The sequence below is a fragment of the Brienomyrus brachyistius genome, chromosome 2, assembly GCF_023856365.1.
Source record: "Brienomyrus brachyistius isolate T26 chromosome 2, BBRACH_0.4, whole genome shotgun sequence".
Lineage (NCBI taxonomy): Eukaryota > Metazoa > Chordata > Actinopteri > Osteoglossiformes > Mormyridae > Brienomyrus > Brienomyrus brachyistius.
This window is the reverse complement of record NC_064534.1, coordinates 41,014,447-41,029,566: the sequence shown is the minus strand read 5'-3', so window position 1 is coordinate 41,029,566 and position 15,120 is coordinate 41,014,447. Positions and strand designations below refer to the sequence as shown.

At 45.9% G+C, this 15,120-nt stretch overlaps 6 non-coding genes across 6 annotated transcripts; 1 reads left to right on the top strand and 5 right to left on the bottom strand.

Moving 5' to 3' along the window:
* Positions 1–945: 945 nt before the first annotated feature.
* On the bottom strand, positions 946–1,064 carry LOC125732694 (5S ribosomal RNA). The gene has a single exon (XR_007392066.1). It is a non-coding gene; the product is annotated as a 5S ribosomal RNA (ribosomal RNA).
* A 1,077-nt stretch (positions 1,065–2,141) lies between these two features.
* LOC125732992 (5S ribosomal RNA) lies at positions 2,142–2,260 on the bottom strand. The gene has a single exon (XR_007392352.1). It is a non-coding gene; the product is annotated as a 5S ribosomal RNA (ribosomal RNA).
* A 1,079-nt stretch (positions 2,261–3,339) lies between these two features.
* On the bottom strand, positions 3,340–3,458 carry LOC125733393 (5S ribosomal RNA). The gene has a single exon (XR_007392740.1). It is a non-coding gene; the product is annotated as a 5S ribosomal RNA (ribosomal RNA).
* Positions 3,459–4,536: 1,078 nt separating this feature from the next.
* Positions 4,537–4,655, bottom strand: LOC125734765 (5S ribosomal RNA). Its single transcript, XR_007394068.1, has one exon. It is a non-coding gene; the product is annotated as a 5S ribosomal RNA (ribosomal RNA).
* Positions 4,656–5,732: 1,077 nt separating this feature from the next.
* On the bottom strand, positions 5,733–5,851 carry LOC125736378 (5S ribosomal RNA). The gene has a single exon (XR_007395658.1). It is a non-coding gene; the product is annotated as a 5S ribosomal RNA (ribosomal RNA).
* Positions 5,852–10,015: 4,164 nt separating this feature from the next.
* On the top strand, positions 10,016–10,098 carry trnal-uaa (transfer RNA leucine (anticodon UAA)). Its single transcript has one exon. It is a non-coding gene; the product is annotated as a tRNA-Leu (tRNA).
* The last annotated feature ends 5,022 nt before the right edge of the window (positions 10,099–15,120 follow it).

Sequence of the window (15,120 nt, the reverse complement as noted above, 5' to 3'; positions counted from 1 at the left end):
TATTCCATTCTTTCCGCATCCGCACACTTCCTTCTCTTTAACTCCTTTTCACTACCGCACAGGTTAATCGCCGCACGTCCCCCGCCGGCAAACATTACTCCTTTGCCTACCGCATGCAGGCTTCTCTTAATGACCTTCTGTTATCAACTCCGCTAACAGCCACAAAATCTCCGCCGCACGAAGCCCACTGGTAGCTGCTGAATCACATGCTTCCCCAAAACGTCGCGCTGTCAGAACACTGGGAGCTACACACACCAACAAGTCCATACTGCAGGCTGCAGCCAGAACAATTTTTTACATTCAAACATCGACGGCCTCTTCTCTCTAAAAATTCACCAGACCGCTTCTACCACCAGCAAAGAAGTTTCCATCCCTAATTCCTCTGTGATTCCCACTAACCTAAACATTAAGCTGGCATTGAAGGGTGTGAATTACCCCGGCCAATCTGTTCTTTTAAATACAGCTTTTAGCAAGTTTTGAAAGGAGAAGAGCAGAACTTGCTATGCCAATAATATCGAGTCTTCTGTGGCGAAGTGGTTTTTGCATAGAAAACAAAGCGGTCAGTTGAAGAGGAATAATATCAGTACTTTGTTTAAAACTGTGTGTAAAAAGCTGTCTCTTTATCATTAACAATAAGTTGTAAAACGTGAATGGGGAGTGACAGTCTTCAAGTTTGTGAGAAGATCGCGCCCTGGTGGAATAAAGGCACGAACAGCTTACAGCACCTAGAATTACCAGGAAGTATTTAGAGTAAAACGGTGTGTAAAAGCTGCCTTTATGAATGAGAGAAAAAAAAAAAAAAAATATATATATATATATATATATATATATATATATATATATATATATGTATATATATATATAAAATAGTAAAATGGAAGGGGAGTGATAGATTTAAATTAATCGTGAAGTGGAGCGCCCCCTGTATAAAGTAAAAGTGAGAAAAGCTTACAGCACCTGGTATTCCCAGGAGGTCTCCCATCCAAGTACTAACCAGACCCTACCCTGCTTGGCTTCCGAGATCGGATGAGATCGGGCGTGTTCAGGGTGGTATGGCCATAAGCGAGAGACGCTATCAAAAACAGCCCTTTTGCATTACACGCCTCTATACATGCCAGTTAGTCCCATTGGATCCTACTCCTGGTTTTTTTTTTTTTTTTATCTGACTCACACTGCAGCACCACCATCCAATCGGCAGCGCCGGACCCACACCAAACATTCACCAAACTACTCAGCCGGCAGCCTACCACAATTATTCCATTCTTTCCGCATCCGCACACTTCCTTCTTTTTAACTCCTTTACACTACCGCACAGGTTAATCGCCGCACGTCCCCCGCCGGCAAACATTACTCCTTTGCCTACTGCATGCAGGCTTCTCTTAACGACCCTCTGTTATCAACTCCGCTAACAGCCACAAAATCTCCGCCGCACGAAGCCCACTGGTAGCTGTTGAATCACATGCTTCCCCAAAACGTCGCGCTGTCAGAACACTGGGAGCTACACACGCCAACAAGTCCATACTGCAGGCTGCAGCCAGAACAATTTTCTACATTGAAACATCGACGGCCTCTTCTCTCTAAAAATTCACCAGACCGCTTCTACCATCAGCAAAGAAGTTTCCATCCCTAATTCCTCTGTGATTCCCACTAACCTAAACATTAAGCTGGCATTGAAGGGTGTGAATTACCCCGGCCAACCTGCTCTTTTAAATACAGCTTTTAGCAAGTTTTGAAAGGAGGAGAAGAGCAGACCTTGCCATGCCAATAATAACGAGTCTTCTGTGGTGAAGTCGTTTTTGCATAGAAAACAAAGCGGTGAGATGAAGAGGAATTATATTAGTACTTTGTTTAAAACTGTGTGTAAAAAGCTGTCTCTTTATTATTAACAATAAGTTGTAAAACGTGAATGGGGAGTGACAGTCTTCAAGTTTGTGAGAAGATCGCGCCCTGGTGGAATAAAGGCACGAACAGCTTACAGCAGCTATAATTACCAGGCAGTATTTAGAGTAAAACGGTGTGTAAAAGCTGCCTTTATGAATGAGAGAAAAAAAATATATATAAAATAGTAAAATGGAAGGGGAGTGATAGATTTAAATTAATCGTGAAGTGGAGCGCCCCCTGTATAAAGTAAAAGTGAGAAAAGCTTACAGCACCTGGTATTCCCAGGTGGTCTCCCATCCAAGTACTAACCAGACCCTACCCTGCTTGGCTTCCGAGATCAGACGAGATCGGGCGTGTTCAGGGTGGTATGGCCGTAAGCGAAAGATGTGACCAAAAACAGCCCTTTTGCATTACACGCCTCTAAACATGCCAGTTGGTCCCATTGGATCCTACTAATGTTCTTTTTTTTTTTTTTATCTGACTCACACTGCAGCCCCACCATCCAATCGGCAGCGCCGGACCCACACCAAACCTTCACCAAACTACTCAGCCGGCAGCCTACCACAATTATTCCATTCTTTCCGCATCCGCACACTTCCTTCTTTTTAACTCCTTTTCACTACCGCACAGGTTAATCGCCGCACGTCCCCCGCCGGCAAACATTACTCCTTTGCCTACTGCATGCAGGCTTCTCTTAACGACCCTCTGTTATCAACTCCACTAACAGCCACAAAATCTCCGCCGCACGAAGCCCACTGGTAGCTGCTGAATCACATGCTTCCCTAAAACGTCGCGCTGTCAGAACACTGGGAGCTACACACACCAACAAGTCCATACTGCAGGCTGCAGCCAGAACAATTTTCTACATTCAAACATCGACGGCCTCTTCTCTCTAAAAATTCACCAGACCGCTTCTGCCACCAGCAAAGAAGTTTCCATCCCTAATTCCTCTGTGATTCCCACTAACCTAAACATTAAGCTGGCATTGAAGGGTGTGAATTACCCCGGCCAATCTGTTCTTTTAAATACAGCTTTTAGCAAGTTTTGAAAGGAGAAGAGCAGAACTTGCTATGCCAATAATATCGAGTCTTCTGTGGCGAAGTGGTTTTTGCATAGAAAACAAAGCGGTCAGTTGAAGAGGAATAATATCAGTACTTTGTTTAAAACTGTGTGTAAAAAGCTGTCTCTTTATCATTAACAATAAGTTGTAAAACGTGAATGGGGAGTGACAGTCTTCAAGTTTGTGAGAAGATCGCGCCCTGGTGGAATAAAGGCACGAACAGCTTACAGCACCTAGAATTACCAGGAAGTATTTAGAGTAAAACGGTGTGTAAAAGCTGCCTTTATGAATGAGAGAAAAATATATAGATATATATAAAATAGTAAAATGTAAGGGGAGTGATAGATTTAAATTAATCGTGAAGTGGAGTGCCCCCTGTATAAAGTAAAAGTGAGAAAAGCTTACAGCACCAGGTATTCCCAGGAGGTCTCCCATCCAAGTACTAACCAGACCCTACCCTGCTTAGCTTCCGAGATCAGACGAGATCGGGCGTGTTCAGGGTGGTATGGCCGTATGCGAGAGATGCTACCAAAAACAGCCCTTTTGCATTATACGCCTCTATACATGCCAGTTGGTCCCATTGGATCCTACTAATGTTTTTTTTTTTTTTTTATCTGACTCACACTGCAGCCCCACCATCCAATCGGCAACGCCGGACCCACACCAAACATTCACCAAACTACTCAGCCGGCAGCCTACCACAATTATTCCATTCTTTCCGCATCCACACACTTCCTTCTTTTTAACTCCTTTTCACTACCGCACAGGTTAATCGCCGCACGTCCCCCGCCGGCAAACATTACTCCTTTACCTACTGCATGCAGGCTTCTCTTAACGACCCTCTGTTATCAACTCCGCTAACAGCCACAAAATCTCCGCCGCACGAAGGCCACTGGTAGCTGCTGAATCACATGCTTCCCCAAAACGTCGCGCTGTCAGAACACTGGGAGCTACACACACCAACAAGTCCATACTGCAGGCTGCAGCCAGAACAATTTTTTACATTCAAACATCGACGGCCTCTTCTCTCTAAAAATTCACCAGACCGCTTATACCACCAGCAAAGAAGTTTCCATCCCTAATTCCTCTGTGATTCCCACTAACCTAAACATTAAGCTGGCATTGAAGGGTGTGAATTACCCCGGCCAATCTGTTCTTTTAAATACAGCTTTTAGCAAGTTTTGAAAGGAGAAGAGCAGAACTTGCTATGCCAATAATATCGAGTCTTCTGTGGCGAAGTGGTTTTTGCATAGAAAACAAAGCGGTCAGTTGAAGAGGAATAATATCAGTACTTTGTTTAAAACTGTGTGTAAAAAGCTGTCTCTTTATCATTAACAATAAGTTGTAAAACGTGAATGGGGAGTGACAGTTTTCAAGTTTGTGAGAAGATCGCGCCCTGGTGGAATAAAGGCACGAACAGCTTACAGCACCTAGAATTACCAGGAAGTATTTAGAGTAAAACGGTGTGTAAAAGCTGCCTTTATGAATGAGAGAAAAATATATATATATATATTAAATAGTAAAATGGAAGGGGAGTGATAGATTTAAATTAAACGTGAAGTGGAGCGCCCCCTGTATAAAGTAAAAGTGAGAAAAGCTTACAGCACCTGGTATTCCCAGGAGGTCTCCCATCCAAGTACTAACCAGACCCTACCCTGCTTGGCTTCCGAGATCAGACGAGATCGGGCGTGTTCAGGTTGGTATGGCCGTAAGCGAGGGATGCTACCAAAAACAGCCCTTTTGCATTACACGCCTCTATACATGCCAGTTGGTCCCATTGGATCCTACTAATGTTTTTTTTTTTTTTTATCTGACTCACACTGCAGCCCCACCATCCAATCGGCAACGCCGGACCCACACCAAACATTCACCAAACTACTCAGCCGGCAGCCTACCACAATTATTCCATTCTTTCCGCATCCGCACACTTCCTTCTTTTTAACTCCTTTTCACTACCGCACAGGTTAATCGCCGCACGTCCCCCGCCGGCAAACATTACTCCTTTGCCTACTGCATGCAGGCTTCTCTTAACGACCCTCTGTTATCAACTCCGCTAACAGCCACAAAATCTCCGCCGCACGAAGGCCACTGGTAGCTGCTGAATCACATGCTTCCCCAAAACGTCGCGCTGTCAGAACACTGGGAGCTACACACACCAACAAGTCCATACTGCAGGCTGCAGCCAGAACAATTTTTTACATTCAAACATCGACGGCCTCTTCTCTCTAAAAATTCACCAGACCGCTTCTACCACCAGCAAAGAAGTTTCCATCCCTAATTCCTCTGTGATTCCCACTAACCTAAATATTAAGCTGGCATTGAAGGGTGTGAATTACCCCGGCCAATCTGTTCTTTTAAATACAGCTTTTAGCAAGTTTTGAAAGGAGAAGAGCAGAACTTGCTATGCCAATAATATCGAGTCTTCTGTGGCGAAGTGGTTTTTGCATAGAAAACAAAGCGGTCAGTTGAAGAGGAATAATATCAGTACTTTGTTTAAAACTGTGTGTAAAAAGCTGTCTCTTTATCATTAACAATAAGTTGTAAAACGTGAATGGGGAGTGACAGTTTTCAAGTTTGTGAGAAGATCGCGCCCTGGTGGAATAAAGGCACGAACAGCTTACAGCACCTAGAATTACCAGGAAGTATTTAGAGTAAAACGGTGTGTAAAAGCTGCCTTTATGAATGAGAGAAAAATATATATATATATATTAAATAGTAAAATGGAAGGGGAGTGATAGATTTAAATTAATCGTGAAGTGGAGCGCCCCCTGTATAAAGTAAAAGTGAGAAAAGCTTACAGCACCTGGTATTCCCAGGAGGTCTCCCATCCAAGTACTAACCAGACCCTACCCTGCTTGGCTTCCGAGATCAGACAAGATCGGGCGTGTTCAGGTTGGTATGGCCGTAAGCGAGAGATGCTACCAAAAACAGCCCTTTTGCATTACACGCCTCTATACATGCCAGTTGGTCCCATTGGATCCTACTAATTTTATATTTTTTTTTTATCTGACTCACACTGCAGCCCCACCATCCAATCGGCAGCGCCGGACCCACACCAAACATTCACCAAACTACTCAGCCGGCAGCCTACCACAATTATTCCATTCTTTCCGCATCCGCACACTTCCTTCCTTTTAACTCCTTTTCACTGCCGCACAGGTTAATCGCCGCACGTCCCCCGCCGGCAAACATTACTCCTTTGCCTACTGCATGCAGGCTTCTCTTAACGAACCTCTGTTATCAACTCCGCTAACAGCCACAAAATCTCCGCCGCACGAAGCCCACTGGTAGCTGCTGAATCACATGCTTCCCCAAAACGTCGCGCTGTCAGAACACTGGGAGCTACACACACCAAGTCCATACTGCAGGCTGCAGCCAGAACAATTTTCTACATTCAACCATCGACGGCCTCTTCTCTCTAAAAATTCACCAGACCGCTTCTACCACCAGCAAAGAAGTTTCCATCCCTAATTCCTCTGTGATTCCCACTAACCTAAACATTAAGCTGGCATTGAAGGGTGTGAATTACCCCGGCCAATCTGTTCTTTTAAATACAGCTTTTAGCAAGTTTTGAAAGGAGAAGAGCAGAACTTGCTATGCCAATAATATCGAGTCTTCTGTGGCGAAGTGGTTTTTGCATAGAGAACAAAGCGGTGAGTTGAAGAGGAATAATATCAGTACTTTGTTTAAAACTGTGTGTAAAAAGCTGTCTCTTTATCATTAACAATAAGTTGTAAAACGTGAATGGGGAGTGACAGTCTTCAAGTTTGTGAGAAGATCGCGCCCTGGTGGAATAAAGGCACGAACAGCTTACAGCAGAGAGAGATGCAATACCGCTTTCGTCAAAATGACAGGTCGGGTCAAAGGTCACGTTCAAAAGTTCAGTGGGCGGAGCTTATGTTTTGGTGGGTTGAGCTTGGTTGTGTAACTGACGCAATAGCATGTGGATTTAATTATTTATTTAAATATTTTTTTTGTCTTCTTCCCCGGGGGTTGGTTGTGTAACTGCTGCAATGGTATTTGTATTTAATTATTTATTTATTATTTTAAATGATTGTGGCTTAGGGGGCCTGGGTTGGTTGTGTTAGTGCTGCAATGGTATTTGGATTTAATTATTTATTATTTTAAATGCTTATTTTAAATGTTTATTATTTTAAAATGATATTGAGGAGAGTGCTTATGAGTGTGTATTATTTTAAAAATGATATTGATGAGAGTGCTTATGAGCGTGTGTTATTTGAATAAGTTATTATTATTATTATTTTGTGGTGCGCGGGCGGGAGTGAGCGTGGCTGGGTTACCTGATGGAGCGCGAGCGTACGGTGTGCGGTAGCGTGGTAAGGTCCCCGGGCTTCGGAGAATCAGCAAAGGACTTATTCACATACTGGTGCGGTAGCGCGGAAAGGTCCGCACGGCTTTGGATAATCCTCGGAGAGAGCGATGCGGGAGAGCTGAGAGGCGTGCTGCTGCGCGAGTCTGAGAGAAACTGTGAGAGACTGTGGGATAAAATGGTAAAGTTGGAGCAAAGAATGAGAGGAGGAGGTGCAGGGTCTATCGTCCAATAAAAACGCTCGGCGCTAGTTTTGACCGTGTGTTTTTTCCTCACGCGAGCGTTTGTATCACATCGGCGTATGGCGCCAATTTGTAAAGGTCATAAGTCGAGACATACATCGAGTCTGTCAATTTGTCCGCCAGTAAATTCTGCAGGGCCGTGCCACCTGGCCATCGAGGCGCCCCCCTACCCGGCCACGCGGGCCATACATCGAGTCTGACACTTTTGCCCTCCAGTAAATTCTGTTTAAAGTTTTGTTTTCACATACGTCCCAAATTACAGATAATTTTCTTACACAGGCACGAGTAGCATCATCAAGGCCGTACCACCTGGTCATACATCAAGTCTGACAATTTCCCCGCCAGTAAATTCTGTTTATAGTTTTGTTTGTCATACATGACCGTGCAGATATGGGGTGACAGAGACAATTAAATTGTATTACGTCGAGCGGGGGGCCTTTTCCTCCTCCTAGAGGCATCATCTTCATCCGTACCACGCCCCCACGAGCAGGCCGTGTAGAATATAGGGAGCTTCGCGCTGCAGGGCCAACTCTATCTTTTCAAAAAATACAGACATGTCTGGGACTTCCGAAATGAAAGATTCAACCTCACCTTCTAAGACTCAACAGGAGCAGGAGGCCATTATGCAGCCTCCGGGGGCTCCCAGGAAGATTCATACGGCACGTAGACGGGTACCTATGATGCGACCGTCGGAAGACCCGAGGGCTATCTGGGAGCTGCCCAACGGGAATAAACTGGTCTGCCTCTTTGACAACGTTGCGGAGGAACTGCGCGTCTTTCAGGTCACCGGAGACGGCCCAGACCCCCCGAAAGACGACCCGTATCTGGTGACTTTTTCCGAAACGGAATGGGGAAACTTGAAGACTGTCGTTACCCCCGATGATGGAGGAGAGCACCGACCCCGACCTTGAGGTCGAGACTGGAAGAATGGAGATGCACTATAGAGATGCTCGTAAACAGCGTACCACCATTATGAAGTGGGACGTGACCGGGGAGCTGGACAAGAGAATGGTGAATATATGGCAGTGGCCTAAATACGACTGTTTTGGCCTGAGAATACCGTTTGTGATTTGGATGCAGATGATTCAAGAAAAGTCTGGTTACTACCAAGCGATGTTTAAGGAGAGTCGGGGGCGTAAGCAGATGCAAGAGATGACAAAACCTACGCCGTAAGGACCCCCCTCACCCCCTCACCCGCCGTCGCTATATAAAGTGGACTCTGTTACAACCCCTTTTCACAAACATCATGGCAGCAGCAGCAGCAGCAGCAGCAAATTATAGCGACGGTGAAAGCGGGGACAATGAGGCTCCAGCAGCAACCTTGACCTCTGATCCCGGGGAGCTCCTTCCAACCCCCCCCATCATCACCGGCCTCTGATCCTGGAGAGGACCCTCCGACGCCTGAGATCTGCACGCTTCTCTCCAGACCGGCTCTCTGCCGTGGGATGCTGACTTGTATTAAGGCTATGATAGTGGGCCTTTTAACCTCAGTCATCAGGAAGCATCAAGAGAGAAACTGCTTCGGCTGCGAGGTGGATCACCCCAGTCAGAGACAACACCCTTGTTTGTTTCCCCCAGGTAGAAATTACTTTTACATACACTTTGACTCTGTGTTGCGTGACCTCTGGACCGATCGGCTGACACCCGCCTTGACCCACGTTCTATCGACCCTGGGCATCCGAGCGGCCGCCGGCAGGTTGGAGGGGGCAGTGGAAGCTATCCTGTACGATCTGCGTGAGGCCCGCAACGGCATGGTGGAAATCACTCGACTGGAACAAGATCTGTTTGAACAGAACCCAGCGTTTAAGCAGATCCTGGAAGAAGAATTTCTGACTCGTTGGGAGGCCCGAGACTAAAACAAAAAGCATCTTGTGATGGGGAACGGTATCAGCAGACCCTTACGGCGGTTTATGTTAAATGTTTTTTTAGAAAAAGTTAGTCCACTATTGTTGCGTGCTATTGATAAAAGCGATTGTCGGGATGATTATGCTTGTTGCTGCTTTCATAGAGTGTTATTTGAGATTTCTCAAGTCGGAGAAAATTATCAGCGGGGGATGGATTTACTTACTCAACTGATGTCAGAGGGAGAAAGACATTCCCCCGAAAGTCTCATACGCGCTTGTCTATCTTGTATTCCTGACAATGAATTTGACTGTAATCACATTTTTGTATTTTACGCTTTAATAGTAGATGTAGTCACCTCTAAATTTCATGATAAGCAGCCTATCGATGTTAATCAGATGCTTTCTACTCTACATACATGTATCGTTGAAAAAGCCACTATATCCACTTTACTGCATGTGACATCGCTAATCTACCTCAACAACTGTCACGGCTGTAACTAAATGTATACCTGCATTTTGAAAATGTAACCTTCACAAATTGTATACCAGCTTTTTTTTAAAATATATATATATATCTTTCACTAATTGCAAAAATAAAAAAAAATTAAAACTTGAATACCGTTGTAATAGTCTTTGTAAATAACGAGTAAAAATGCTGAGCAGGGTGGCCGAGTGGTTAAGGCGTTGGACTTAAGATCCAATGGACGTATGTCCGCGTGGGTTCGATCCCCACCCCAGCTAAACTCTTTTGTAAAATAATAATAATTAAAAAACAAACTACACAATATGGGTTAAATGTAGAAAAAACACACAAAAATTTCACTGATGTTCACTCAGTCTCCTAACAACCCCCATCCACAGTCAGCTATAAAACGCCGCACCCCGCTCTCCCCCCACTCAGTGTGTGAAAAGCATGTCTGTTGCCAAGACTACAGCTCGCGTCTTGAGCAGTTCGTACTATGACCCCAGCCAACCGGGGTCATACGGAGGTGTCTCCAGACTGCAGAGAGCCGTGCAGCAAGATACGGGGAAAAAAGTGGCTGCTGATGACATCAGAGACTGGCTGTCTATGCAAGACAGTTATACTTTACATAAACCGGTTAAAAAGAATTTCCCCAGGAACAGAGTGTTTGTTCCGAGAGCCATGTATCAGTGGCAGGCCGATTTATGCGACATGCAAGGGCTGGCCACGTACAACGACGGGTTAAAATACCTCCTTACTGTGATTGATGTTTTTTCTAAAAAAGCCTATGCTCGCGCGTTAAGAAACAAGACTGGGGCGGCTGTAACCCAGGCCTTTGATTCTATTTTAACCGAGGGGGGCGTCCCCCTCAAGCTACAGACGGATGCCGGTAAGGAGTTTTTAAATGGGACTTTTCAGAAACTTTTAAAAACTCATAAAATCACCCATTTCACTACGGCTAGTGAACTTAAAGCTTCCATCGTAGAGAGATTTAATCGAACGTTAAAAGAGAGGATGTACAGGTACTTTACGGCTAAAAACACCCGGCGATATGTGGACGTGTTGGACGATCTAATAAAGGGGTACAACCAGTCATTTCACAGCGCTATTAAAATGAAACCTGCCGAGGTCAGGCCCGATAATGCTCATCTAGTATTTGATAATCTATACGGTCCCCTGAAGAAAAAAAGCACACGGCCACGTTTTAAGTTTAACATAGGGGACACTGTGAGAGTCTCCAAGCACAGTCAGATATTTGACAAAAAGTACGAGCAGACATTTACGGACGAGTACTTTGTCATATGCGAACGTGTACCCAGATCCCCACCGGTATATAAATTGAGGGACGTGAGCGGTGAAATACTCGAGGGAACATTCTATGAAGCGGAGCTGCAGAAAGTCAAAATATCTCCGAGACGCGCGTTCAAGGTCGAGAAGGTTATAGGCTCAAAGACCGACAGAAAGGGGAAAAAGTGGATTTTAGTACATTGGCAGGGTTGGCCCTCGAGGTTCGATTCGTGGATACCGCGGTCGGACTTGATACAGGTTTAATTTTTTAAAAAAGAGAAAAAAAAGAAAAAAAAGAAAATGGACGCCCGCCCCTCTTTTTACCTCACGCTACCGTCAAACTCTTGTCTCTCCATCTTCCCCGATAACCAGAGTTCGGATTACACCGTGATGCTCTCGCGACCTATAGAGCTACGGGGGCCTTACGAAGTAGCTCTGGCTGAAATCATGTATTGTTACACGTGGCGAAATGTTACACACCCGGATAATACTTTTGAATTGCGGGATACGGAGGCGGAGGCAAAGAGAGAGGCCGATCCTTTAGTGGACCTACCTTACCTTTTTCCTCGGAAAATTAAAGTGGGCTATTATGAATCTCTGAAACAGATTGTGACAGAAATCAACGCTACGTTAAAAAAATTAGGTACCGAAGTTTCCTTCTCATACAGCGAGATTACACGAAGGGTTAATATGACGGGAAACCATAAATACAAGATCCAATTTAAACCTACTCTGGCCTACATGCTGGGCTTTGAGCCGGGTCAGTGGTATAACCTAGGAGGAGGTAGCGGGTCGACCTCACCCTACCCGGGCGACATTCACGCGGGATTCTACAATATGTACGTCTACTGTAACATCGTGGAACCGCAGCACGTGGGGGAATTTGTAGTCCCGCTCCTCAGAACCGTTAAAATAGACGGTGCGTTCGGCGACGTAGTCACTTTGCCGTTCCACAAGCTGCAGTACGTACCGGTGAACAAGCAGAGCCTACAGAATTTGCATATCGAGATAAAGAACGATCAGAATACTCTGATTAATTTCTCCTACGGAAAAACGATCGTCAAGCTACACTTTCGCCCCGTTTAAAAAAAAAAGAAAACAATGGCTTACCACAATCCACAGAGATTTATTACGTATTACACCAGTCAGGCGGGACATGGGCTCCCCGGTTTTGCGGGGAGCCCCGTGATGTACGGGCGTGGGTTGGGGTCCATGCTCAGTAGGGCTTTTAGATTCGTTTTACCCTTTCTTAAGCGTGGGGTCGATATAGCGAAACCTCATTTGAAATCGGCGGTCAAAGGAATAGGATCGGATCTAGTCAGCTCTGTAGTCAGCGGCCGTTTTACAAACACAAGTGACCCCAAGCAGGAAGGGTCGGGTCTGCTGTTCCTCTCTCGGAGGGGGAGTAGAAAGAGACCCCAAGCACCTCTAGCCCTGCTGCAAGGTCATAAAAAAAAAAAGAAAAAAAAATCTGGCAGAGGCGTCAGGATTCCCAAGTCTCCATCCGCCAAGAGAAACAGGAAACCCCCCGGGGACATATTTTAAGAGAGAGAAAACGCAGCGTAAACAAGAATGGCTCTAGCTCACCGGCTCTCGGCTGAATGTACCAAATCTGAATTGGACCTGTTTGCGGCCCCTATGACGCAATTATCCATAGATCAGACCAATTATGTAGAAATCAACCCATTAAATTCCATTACCGATCAGGATGTTTTGGATTTCCTAATACCGGGGTCGGGCAATTTCTATGTGGACCTCAACTCTACACTGCTATATCTAAGGCTCAAGATCGTTAGGGCCGATGGAGCCCCCCTGCTTGACGCCGACCCCTGCGGTATTATACAGTACCCGCTAAACGGCATATTCTCCCAGCTGGATGTGAGTCTGAACGACGTCCTGATCAGTTCTTCGTCGGCCACGCACCCCTATAGGTCAGTCATAGAGACCCTGCTCAATTTTTCTATGGATACGCTAGAGAGTCAGTTTTCGGCAGGGCTCTGGTACAAAGACGTCGGGGGCGACTTGGATAGCGTGGACGTCTCAGCGCAGGGCCCCAACGTGGGGTTACAGAAGCGAGCCGCCTTCTGTAGAAACTCTCAGGAGTTTTCTCTGATGGGTCCTATACACGCCGATATTTTTTTCAGCGAACGAATGCTGTTAAACAACGTGGATATACGCTTAAAGTTTGTAAAGGCTAAAAGCGACTTTAGTCTCATGTGTAGAAATGACACCGATTACGAGCTGAAAATACTGAGGGCCAGCCTGTTTGTGAAAAAAGTGGAGGTCTCCCCGGCGGTGTCACTGGGTCACTCGGCCGCTCTCATGAAAGCAAACGCCCTGTACCCTATAAGCAGGGTAGTCGTTAAAAATTATACGCTGCCCGCACAATCGCGGGTTTGCCCGCAGGACAACCTCTTCCTGGGCAACTTACCGCGCTACATCGTTTTGGGGATCGTGGACCACGCCGCGTTCGTGGGCACGCGAAACAGAAACCCGTTCAGGTTTCAGCATTGTGACCTGGAATTTCTGAGCCTCTCAGTCAACGGGCGACACATACCCAGCAAACCGTTCCAGCCTGATTTTAGAGCGAGGCAGTCGGTCAGAGAGTTTTACAACCTTTTCCTGGCTACAAACAGGCATTTAAAGGATTCGCCCTTATGCATCAACCGCGAGGATTTTGAAAACGGATACTCGCTATTTGCTCTCAATCTCTCCCGAGACGACGAGCTGGACGGCGGTGCCCTGTCACCCGCCATCAGCGGCACGTGCCGTCTGGATTTAAGGTTCAGAGCCCCACTACCTCGAACCATGAGTCTCATCGTCTACGCCTGCTTCGACAGCGTGATTGAAATAAACGCCAAGAGACAGGTTCTGGTGGACTTTTAATCATCATCATCATCATGAACACTCACCAGCTGGAATGCGTTTTACGGCCCCTGCTGGGGGATGCTTTTGGAGGCGTGTGGCCTAGCGATTTATTACCCACCCGCATAGAGACCAGGCCCGCTTTTCTGGTCGCAAACACGCATGACCAGAATAGAGAGGGTGAACACTGGATCGGGATAATTTTGGAGCCCCAAGAGGGTAAAGCCTCCTTCTTTGATTCTTACGGTTATCCCCCCGATTCCCCTTACTACCCAAAGAGTTTTATGAGCTTCTTGGGGAGGCACGCTACCGAAATAAGGTATAATACGCGTCAAGTTCAACATGACTTTTCTTCCGCGTGCGGGGCCCACGTCGCCTTTTTCCTCTACCGGCGCTTCAAGGGACTTTCATTTCAAGAGACTATGATGTTGTACTCTGACGACTTGAGGAAAAACGACGCTCTAGTATCCGAGTTTATCAAGAAATATCACAAGTGTATTAGCCGTGTTAATGCCGATAAACTTTCAAAGCCGCAAAATGTATGTTCGTTAAAACTATTTAAAGATTGTTATGCTTGTTAGATTCATGTTGGGGAAAAAATAAAAACGTGACACCCTTTATTCAATAAATTTTACATTTTATTAACCGACGCGTTACAGGCGTTTTAATTCTTTTTCACACACGTATATAAAACACTTAATCGTTGTAATCTATCCACGGAGCATAAGGAGTACCCTTTAAAGGCCATAAACGATATTCTGGGGAGGAATCGCGCGCTGTGTGAGGGGTTCCCTCAAGCGGTGGTGGTGAGTCGTCAACAATACGTTTTCTACGTCTCCCGAGGTTCTGTTTCACAGGAGGGGAGGAGGGAGGCGGGGGATCCCTTCCGCCGTAATCTTTAAGATGACTTAGGGCTTTCCTGGCTTGGATGTTACCCACGCTCGTGAGGGGGATGTTTAATTCTGATATCACGTTTAAAAAGGGTTCCCAGCCTTTAGGATATCCGCCGGCGTGGGATTTAGGCTGCGATAAAGTTTTCATCAAATCTAAAATATGGGAACCTTTAATGGGTCTATCTCTGATGATGAGTTCACCCGACTGGGTCCAACGTACCGCCCCGTCGGAATCGAGCAGTTTATGCAAGATGT